Source organism: Charadrius vociferus, unplaced genomic scaffold, assembly GCF_000708025.1.
Source record: "Charadrius vociferus isolate BGI_N301 unplaced genomic scaffold, ASM70802v2 scaffold431, whole genome shotgun sequence".
In the NCBI taxonomy this organism is placed as follows: domain Eukaryota; kingdom Metazoa; phylum Chordata; class Aves; order Charadriiformes; family Charadriidae; genus Charadrius; species Charadrius vociferus.
This window is the reverse complement of record NW_009646943.1, coordinates 252,365-262,367: the sequence shown is the minus strand read 5'-3', so window position 1 is coordinate 262,367 and position 10,003 is coordinate 252,365.

Here is a 10,003-nt window from a genome sequence, read left to right as displayed (position 1 = left end):
AACCGACAGAAGCCGCCGAGTCGCTGTTTTTGCCGCCACTGCTGCCGACATCAGGACATACGCTTGACAGATTTCCCTAAAATATGGAAAAACACGAGTGCATTTGGGACCCCACGGACACAGCACTGCATGAGAGAGTCCATTTCGGAGTGCGTTCTAGATACGTTACATACGTGGGAGCTCATTGCCGTTTATATACTCAATTAGAGCAATTTATTTTTATTTTATACTTTCAAACTTCCTGTGAACAGGTTGCCCAGAGAGGTGGGAGATGCCCCATCCCTGGAAACATTCAAGGTCAGGTTGGACGGGGCTCTGATCTAGTTGAAGATGTCCCTGCCCATGGCAGGGGGGTGGACTCGGTGGCCTTTAAAGGTCCCTTCCCACCCAAACCATTCTGTGATTCTATTCTATAAACAAGTTTTGATATTTGCTTATCAAAGTGAGTTACATGGGGGCTGGTTTGAGCCAAAACCACAGATTACAAGCTCTCACCCCAGAATTAATTACACATCACAAGGAAGCCTCCAGTCAAGCACCACTTTTCTTCCTCTATCTTCTATTTTGCTCGCCCCGGCAGAAAGGCAGTGTCCAGCTCCAGAACTGACATCCAGTTTCCAGATGTGCTCAGACGGAGCCATTGGGCCTTTGCTTTTGGGCCTGGCTCTGATACCTAAGGACACATGTCTTCAGAGTATTGTTTGGGCACCCATAGTGCATGTTTTGCTCAGTTGTTCTTAATACAGTGTTCTTGCCTAATCGTAGAACCACAGAATGGTTTGGGTTGGAAGGGATCTTTGAAGATCATTCAGTTCCACCTCCCTGCCATGGGCAGGGACACCTCCCACTAGACCAGGTTGCTCAAAGCCCCAGTCCAGCCTGGCCTTAGGCACCTCCAGGGATGGGGCAGCCACAGCTTCTCTGGGCAACCTGGGCCAGGGGCTCACCACCCTCCCTAATATCTTATCTAAATCTCCCCTCTTCCAGTTTGAAGACATTACCCCTCATCCTATCACTATATGCCCTTGTAAAAAGTCCCTCTCCAGCTTTCTTTTAGGTGCCTTTCAGATACTGGAAGGCTGCTATAAGTTCTCCCTGGAGCCTTCTCTTCTCCAGGCTGAACAACCCCAACTCTCTCAGCCTGTCCTCACAGCAGAGGTGCTCCAGCCCTCGGATCATCTTCATGTCCCTCCTCTGGACGCGCTCCAACAGGTCCATGTCCTTCTTATGTTGAGGACTCCAGAGCTGGACGCAGTACTCCAGGTGGGGTCTCACCAGAGCAGAGGAGCAGGGCAGAATCACCTCCCTTGACCTGCTGCCCACACTACTTTTGATTGGCATGAAAGGTTTGGAAAGCTTCAGTTGTCTGCAAACAGCAGATGATGGGCGCTGCTGAAGGGAATCCATCACGCAGCAAGCACACAGAAAGGGGGTCTGCGCTGCCTTCGGTGACCTGCGAGCCCCTCACAGGGGAGATATGCCTTTGGAGGTGCCGTGCCAGAATTTCTCTTAGGCAGTTCTGGAAAAGGGATTTTTGTGACTTCAAAAAAGATTGATGTCACTTAGGGAAACCTCCATGGGACCGTTACGCTCATTTACAATTTACAAATTGTACCCTCTTGTGGCCATCAGATTAAGCATACGCCACTGTTCACTGTGGTTTTGATTCTTTCAGGTTTCTTTGTGAATTGAAAACAAGAAGTTCAATCAGATTTCAGTTTGCATAGTTTGCTTTATGAAAATTTTATGTTCGGCTTCTTTTCGTTGGCCTTGTGTTATTTTGATGTCAGTCTGAACAATGCTTAGCCCAACAGTAGTGCCCAATTGTCAGGTTTTATCCCAATTCTCATTATCTTTGCCAAGGTGTTTATTTTTTTTTAAACATTTCCACCCCAGTGATTCCAGAAGAAAGGTTGGGCATAGAGGGCAACTTCCCATGCTGGAAAGCAGTTGTGAAAGAAAAAAACAGTTTATTTTTTTTAGTGTCATAAGTTAGAAGGCAAAAGTGTGCCAGGTCACATATCAATTCCTTCTCTCCATTTCCAGAGGTTTGAAGGACTGTGTCCAGAAGGAATATGTTCAGGGACCGTGAGAGGCTACTCTTAACGGAGTTAAAAGGTTAGGCTCCCTTAATTCCTGTAAATAATCAAGGACTTTGCCTAGCAGAGGTTTTGGCTCACCAGGAATTGAGTAATAAATGAAGAAATGGAGTATTGAATACAGTTTTAAACTTCTCATATTCATAGGAAAGTAACTTCATACGGATCAATGTAATAGGAATAAGCCTAAAATGGGTTTACCAGTGAGGCCGTTTTGCACAGCAGTCAAGACTAAAGAACAAGATAACTTTTTCTTTCATAATTTTGGGAAAGAAAATTACATTGTTATGAGGAACTTCAGATCAGATATATAACTTGGAGCTACACATTAAAGCATTATTGGAGTTCCAAAAAACCCTACCTAATGATTTTCTGACCAAAAAATAAATATCATATTAGGGAAATAAACAACTTCAAACTTTATTGTGGTAAAGATAACTACTGGAGTGGAAGTGCTTACCCTGAGTATTTAGATACGGGCTACATCAGTATGTGCAAACATGGTTACAAGCCATACCATATACACACACTTAGACACTGGCTATGTCTTCTTGTTCCCAAGACATATGTTTGGACTTCTTCCCAAAAAAGGTGTGGAAAAGGAATGACTGAGGGAAAAGAAAAATTACATAGAAAAATTGTATCAAAGTAGAAGGACTGTATAAAGAAGAAATTGATGGACATATATCAGGATATTGAGATCAAGAAAGAGCGGAGATTCAGAAAAATACATTTGTAGTTTAGTGGGGAAGTGAACACAGCAGTTTGAAATAAATATATACAAGAAGTAGAAAAAAGGCAAACCTAGCAAGCATTACAAGTTATCAAGCATAGGAAAATGGATGAGAACACCAAGGAATATGCATGGTTGGTAGTTTTAGGAACAGCTCAAGTTTTCCAAATCTTAACACTGTTATAGGCCTATTACATCTAGATTTTTAAAAAGTGTTGATAATGATAGAAAAAAAAAAGTAGAAATCTAATAAATAAATTTGTTCTATACTTGAAAGAATGTGTATTTACATCATATGATGATGACTATGTACCTTCCTGGTCATTATTAAGAAGGATAGTGAACAACTTTTCTTGGAGAGAAACATTTTACAGTACACAGGTACTAAAGAACTGGAATTTGAGATTCCTAAAGGAGTTTGCATGTGTGATCTCAGGAAGCATGAAACCATATTAATTTTTTAATAAAGCTTAAGTTATTGCAGAAATTCTGCAAGACATGAAGACTGACTATAAGTATTCAAATCGGACAAGTAAGAACACAGGTAATACACTGATTTATCTGACGTAAATCACAGACAATAAATGCCGATACAGGATGCAATAAGGAATTACGAGATAGGAATATAGCAGTAGCAGCTGATGCAGCTTTATGTAAAAAAATGTTTAATTCCTTGTTAAATTACAAAGTTGCTCCTAAGGGAAATGGTGCTGATATAATATACTTGGATAGTTCTCGGTTATTTTTCTGGAAAATTAACATTGTATTCTATGAAGAAAGTTTGCTCTGCATGGGTCAGATATGGGGTGACCAACATGGCTCAAAAGGAATTATTGATCAGTAGAGATGATTCTAGATGATTGCGCAGAAAACAAGAGTAAGATTAATACTATTCAGGATTTGTAGTAATGGTTAGAAAGTCAATATAAAATCTCTGTGAATAAAAACTGTGAGAATAAAAACTCAAGAGAACCTGGAAGAGTTATACGTACTGCTGAGGACAGAGTGGTCAGAAACAGGTTCACCTACTGAAGGCTCTCATGGAGGAGAAGGAATGGCTGGGACAACTGGGAAGGTTACTGGCAGCTGTGTCTGCCTTATTCCAGCTTTACAAATGCCTGTGAGCTCATAAGGAGTCATCACTGCATTTTTAAGGCAAACAACGACACTTTAACTTAAAATTCTGAGCTGTAAACGGTGTTGATTCAAGAGCCGATTTATGAGCAGCTCAGGCAGGCAGGGTGGGGGCACCATGGTCAGCTAGGGATGGTCTGGTTGTGCTCTGACTTACACCTCCTAAATGGGGCCATTCAGATACAGCCAAAGACAAGGTCACCCCTGTGGGAATAAACAGTAAGGCAGCCCTGAAAGAAGCTGGGCTGAATAGTAAACAAGCAATCCAACACAAACTTTTTATATCATGCTGAATCTGTAAGATATAATACCTTTTGGGTGTATGGTAAGCTAGCAAGCTGTGGAAGAATGTCATAGCAAGCTGTGGAAGAATGTAACATCAGGACTAAAAGTAGTTTTAATGCCATGTTCTATAATTCTGGTGTCCCCATTGTTAAAAGATTGGAAGAAATTCAAAATGGTCAGAAAGGACCTCTCTGAAGAACTTTTAATTTTTTACAGATGCATTTGTTGCACTTGAACGCCTCAGATTCCCGCAGCGTTCACTGTTTTGCAGCGTACCTTATGAATCATGTCTCGGATGCTGTTGCTCAGCTCTCACATCCTGCCACAGATCCCCTAGTAGCGGTAGCCCTGTTCTTGTGCCTGAACCACAAACCTGACCCTGTGTAGGTCAGCATTTAAAATTCTGTGACTCTTCCTCCTGCTTAATGTATATATGAATCCCCTGAACAGAAATGTCATCTCTTTTCTTTCAACCCTATATTGTCATCTTAAATTTCACAGTGCTGAAAAGACCCTACTCTTCCAAGCAGAGCTTCCTTTTAAGAAATCTGTGCAACTGCATAGTCGTACAAAGGCTGTGTTTGTTTTGAATTCCTGCATGCCTCTCTGGAAATGCTGCACTTTATCTAAATATGTAGGCCTCGTCATCAGAGGCTGAAGAACTTCAAAGCACTGCTGAAGCTATTGGATGCAGAGAATACATCTGGGTCATTTATTCATCCAATAGTGAAAATTCCCCTTTTTCTGAGAGGGGAACTCTGAGACATCTGGATTATGCTAGCCGTCCCTATGCGTATTTCTATTTTTACATTTATTATTGTGCTGTTGACTGTATTTGTAAACCATTTAGTAAGATGTTTTTGAGTACTTTTTCTCCTTTTCCTATGGCAGATTTCCTATTGCTAACTTTTGGTCCCATATATCCTTTTTTTTAAGATTTCCAGTACTTTATCTGTAACTCAGACTGCACCAGGCTTCTCTTAGACCCATACAGTTTATGGTCTTTTGAGAAAATGATGGATAGAGAGGCAGAAAGTATGAGATACACATCATAACCTTGTTTCCAAGAAGCTTTGAAAGTCCACTAGAAATCAAGAAAAGAAAAAAACTAGCCAATTTTCCTATTATGGATCTACCCAATCACCTAAAAAATTACTAATCAATGCAATACTGTAATTAAAATAAATTCCTCAATACCTTCGGAGCATCCTGGGGTGAGTGTGGGACCTGTTAAATTTGTTTCCAGGTTATGTAAATAAGAACTACGTACATTTGGAGCGAAAAGGAAGAAAGACCAAAAGGGGAGGAGAACGGTGATTGTCAGAGCCAGAGCAAGACAGCAGCACATGGAGGCAGCCAGGAAGACACTCAGCCATACACACTCACGGAGTCTTGCTAAGTTGATGCTTTAATTACAGCAGGCGTCTGGGATGACTGGACTGAACCTGTGAAAATTTAGGATCAGGTTCTTGGACAAAAGCTGGTGAAGCTAACAATGTTTCTGTATGTAATAAAATGTAATAAATGTAAAAAAAAAAGTCAGAAACCTGAAGAAATGTTCTGGTAAAAAAGGAGGAAGGACAGATGGATCAGCCATTGTACTGACAGTAACTCAAACATGGGCTTATTTTTTCATTTTTAAAAGTTATGAGTCACTTCAGTGTTCATGACAATGATGACCTTAAAAATGCAAATAATTTGAGACTTGCACAAAGCAGGAACGATTGTGGTACAAGTTGCAACTAGGTAATATGAATAGGAGGCAGATTGGGAGCACATCCAACTACTAGAGAGATTACTTAACTGATTAGCTAAGTCGGCTCTAGTATCTTCCATTTTGCATATGAAGCTAATGAAGCAGAGGTGAGAACCTGACACCCAGGCTCTGTAATCTGTGGATGAGCTCTGCCGTAACAGAGACTAGGCATTTAGGGAGGGAAATGTGCGCTGTCCTCACATCATATCTCTTTTCTAGCCAATAGTGAAACTCAGCAGACCAAACGCAAAATTGTAGGTTTTGCTCTTATTGTCACCTAGAAATAACAACCTGAATTGTTTTGGAATGGGTATACCTCCATGTTCACCTTGAAATGCTCCTGATTCTACATTCCCAGCCTCGTTCCCTCATTTTCCATACATGTTGGCTCCTTGTTCCAGAGATAGGATGTGGCAGACATCTTTAACATCTTGAAAGGCATAAAGAAAGTCAGCAAGGGTCAGTCGTTTATTGTCTTCTCCAGTACGAGAACTGAGGAACAAGAAGTCGAGCTGGTGGGTAGGACGATCAAAACAAGAAAAAGAGGGTTTTCTTCATACCTCATTGAAGAAAGTGATGGCATGCTGTGCTGCAAGGTGACATGGATGCTGAAGTCCGATGCACTAGTCCAACGTACTAATCTGCTAACAGGCTGTCTCGCAGAGAGTATGGATAGCCTCAAAACAGAGCTCTTAAGTCAGACACTTTCTGTGACTGATGGGCAAAGGCATTAGTGGCATGTGGGGATTATCAGCAGATGTGCAGGAGGAAGAAGGTTGGGAATGGTGTGCGTGCGAGTAAGGTCTGCAGCAGTGAGGAGCGAAGGGGCTGTGGCAGCTTTCACGCCCCAGTGCGTTGAAGTGTAGTGTGAGTGCAGTCACACAAGCTGCAGGGCCCTGAGGCCTCTGCTGGGCGGCTGTCTGATGCGTGCCAAAAGGACTAGGAATAGTCCTAAATAAACAGGACTAATAAATAGTCCTAAATAAATACCACTAAGAGCACTCTTGGACATTGCTCCCAAAGAGAGTGTAAGTGCACACCATTTCAGTAATCATCACTACAGCTTGTCACTATGTAGAAATTACTGAATAGTTATTAAATATTAACTCACAATTGTCTAAACTAATTAACATGCAGTATTTATTTATGAGGTTTAAAATTTTCATTGGTGCTGGAAGCTGAGAAAATAATCATGAGAGAATCTATAAGAATATATCTCAGTCCTACCTGTTTACTTGTGTTTAATATGGACTAAACCAGTATGGTGAGAAGAGAATTCTTCACATTTTCTGAAATCTTCTGCATAAAAATATCTTGTAAACGTATACTTTCCGGACATTTCAAAAACAATTTGGAAATGGTAAGTCAAATTCTAATGGAGAAGTTACACATGTCAAAATAAGAATTTCAGATTATTAGTATTATATTATCAAATCAGGAGCTACCTTTGACCTAAACATCTGAAAGAGGTTCAATAAACATGCAGGGAAAGGAATAATTTATCATTTGGGTATCTTCTTGTACGTAATTTGAAAACCCTGCTTCTCCGCTGAGGTAGAAGTAACAGTTGCAGTATTTGAAGTTTGTAATGGTGATCCTTTGTTATTCCTCCTGAATTTATGTTTCCATCGTAATTTTGTCTCAGAGATGCTGCAAAGATAGTGGCCACTAATAATATAATTGCTAATATCCAAATAAAATATTTTTCAGAGAAGGTCACAGCATCATCAACATAAATCTGAAACAGAAAACATTTAAAATATCTGTAATTCAATTGTTACTAAAATTCCAGATCAAAGTTTTAATGCATTGAATTTATTATTTCTAATTCAAAACTTGAATTGTTCTCAGCACAGAGGTAGAAGAGTCTGGTCTTTTTCTCTCAGATGCAAACAATCTGGGAGCTCAGCAGAAATTTTGTTTTGCTTCAGTATTTCAGAACAAAATCAGTAGGTTGCAAGGCAGCAGGTGGATGGTCACCACAGGAAAGCAGTTTCAGTGATGGCATATCGAAAGAGATGTTTTTACATAGTAGGTATGAGTTGTGTTATGACAACATGGTATTTTGTAAATTAATAGCTGATCTAGAATAATATTAATTTCATTAGTTCCTTATTCTACCTTTTTTGTGTTATTTGACTACAGGTGTTTTGAGCTAAGGGCTGTATCCATGTCTGTTTTTTATAAAACATTGAATCATGACACCCCAAACCCCAGTATGGATCATTGTGTGTTATCATTTTCTGGTTGAAACTGGGCTGCATAGGGAAGAGTGTGACCAGTAGGTCGAGGGAGGTCATTCTCCCCCTCTACTCGGCACTGGTGAGGCCACAACTGGAATACTGTGTCCAGTTTTGGGCTCCCCAGTTCAAGAGGGACAGGGAACTGCTGGAGAGAGTCCAGCGAAGGGCAGCCAAGATGATTGAGGGACTGGAGCATCTCCCTTATGAGGAAAGGCTGAGAGAGCTGGGACTCTTTAGCCCGGAGAAGAGAAGGCTGAGGGGAGACCTTATTATTGCTTATAAATATCTAAAGGGTGGGTTGAAGGAGGATGGAGCCACTCTTCTCGGTGGTTCCCAGTGACAGGACGAGGGGCAATGGGCACAAGTTGGAACATAGGAAGTTCTGTTCCAACACATGGAAAAACTTCTTTACGGTTCGGGTGACAGAGCAGTGGCACAGGCTGCCCAGGGAGGGGGTGGAGTCTCCTTTTTCAAAGATTCTCAAAGCCCGCCTGGATGCAGTCCTGAGTAATGTGCTCTCGGCAATCCTGCTTTAGCAGGGGAGTGGGACTAGATGATCTCTAGAGGTCCCTTCCAACTCTGAAAATTCTGTGATTCTATGTGAAACACAAAGGTAATGATAATAACCTTCTAAAAGGACTTTCTGGCTGTGTTCCAACTGTCAATAAACATCATCTTAACAAATAATACATACTGATGAAGATCCTCTGCGTGTGACCCTCTGTGGGGTCACAAGGGTCACAGGCCAGCAGTACTTTGTAGTGGAAAATTCTCTGCATGTAGGCAGAGGGCTGGAGACTGAGTGGGAGGCAATGTGCAACCGTGGTGGTGACTCTCTCCCCTTAGAGATGTGCACTAAGAGGAGGTAGGTCAAGAGCCATGACAAGCCCCAGGGACGAGACCAGAGCTGAAGGGGTTCCAGATCTCTGTGCGACTGGCAGGTGCAGTCTAGATGGAGTCTGAATTTGACCAAAACAGATTCAGCTTCCCATGTTTAAAAAGCCATAATGCAATATTTGAGATAAACTGATTCTGCAAATGGTCAAACGCGTGATCAGGACACTGTTCAACAAAACTGTGAGTTGAGGTTGGACTTGCACAAGTGAAACTTTTGATGTAACTCATTTGTTTTTCATATGGTATGATTGGTATTTTGAAAAAACACTCAATTATAGTGACACGATGACATAGGGTGACTATAATTGACATAAATTACAGTCTATTTATCGTACCTGAAGTTCCTCAGACAGGTGACAATGGGAAAGTCCAGGAATAGCTGATACTTTGAAACGGAAAAGCTGAGATACCTTTTAAAAGAAATCATCATGGTCATTGATGGATTCTTTGTTTTGCAGAAAAAAAAAACCCCACACCAAAATGGAGGCTTTGCTGAGCAGAAACATTTGACACCATTTTCAATCAGTTCCATAAGAACTGCTGAAATTTGAATACAGAATCTAGCAAAAGTAAGGCTAGGAAGGAACATGCCTATGCTGCTCTTAAAAGCAATCAAACAAGATTTAAATAAGGACCTTCAGTTGACTAACAATTTTGTCTAGCGGTGGATATTTTTTGTATTCAGGTGCTCACAGAAGGTCTGCTATCAAGCAGACCAAAAGCTGTTTTCTTTACATATTTGTTTTCTTCTTGATTGATAAGAAAGGTTTTCTTATGAGTCAGATTGAAATCAAAGTGCGGTTTCCTAGTCTGGGCAGCAGGACCACATTCTGCTGCAGGAGATGTAGCCTCATCA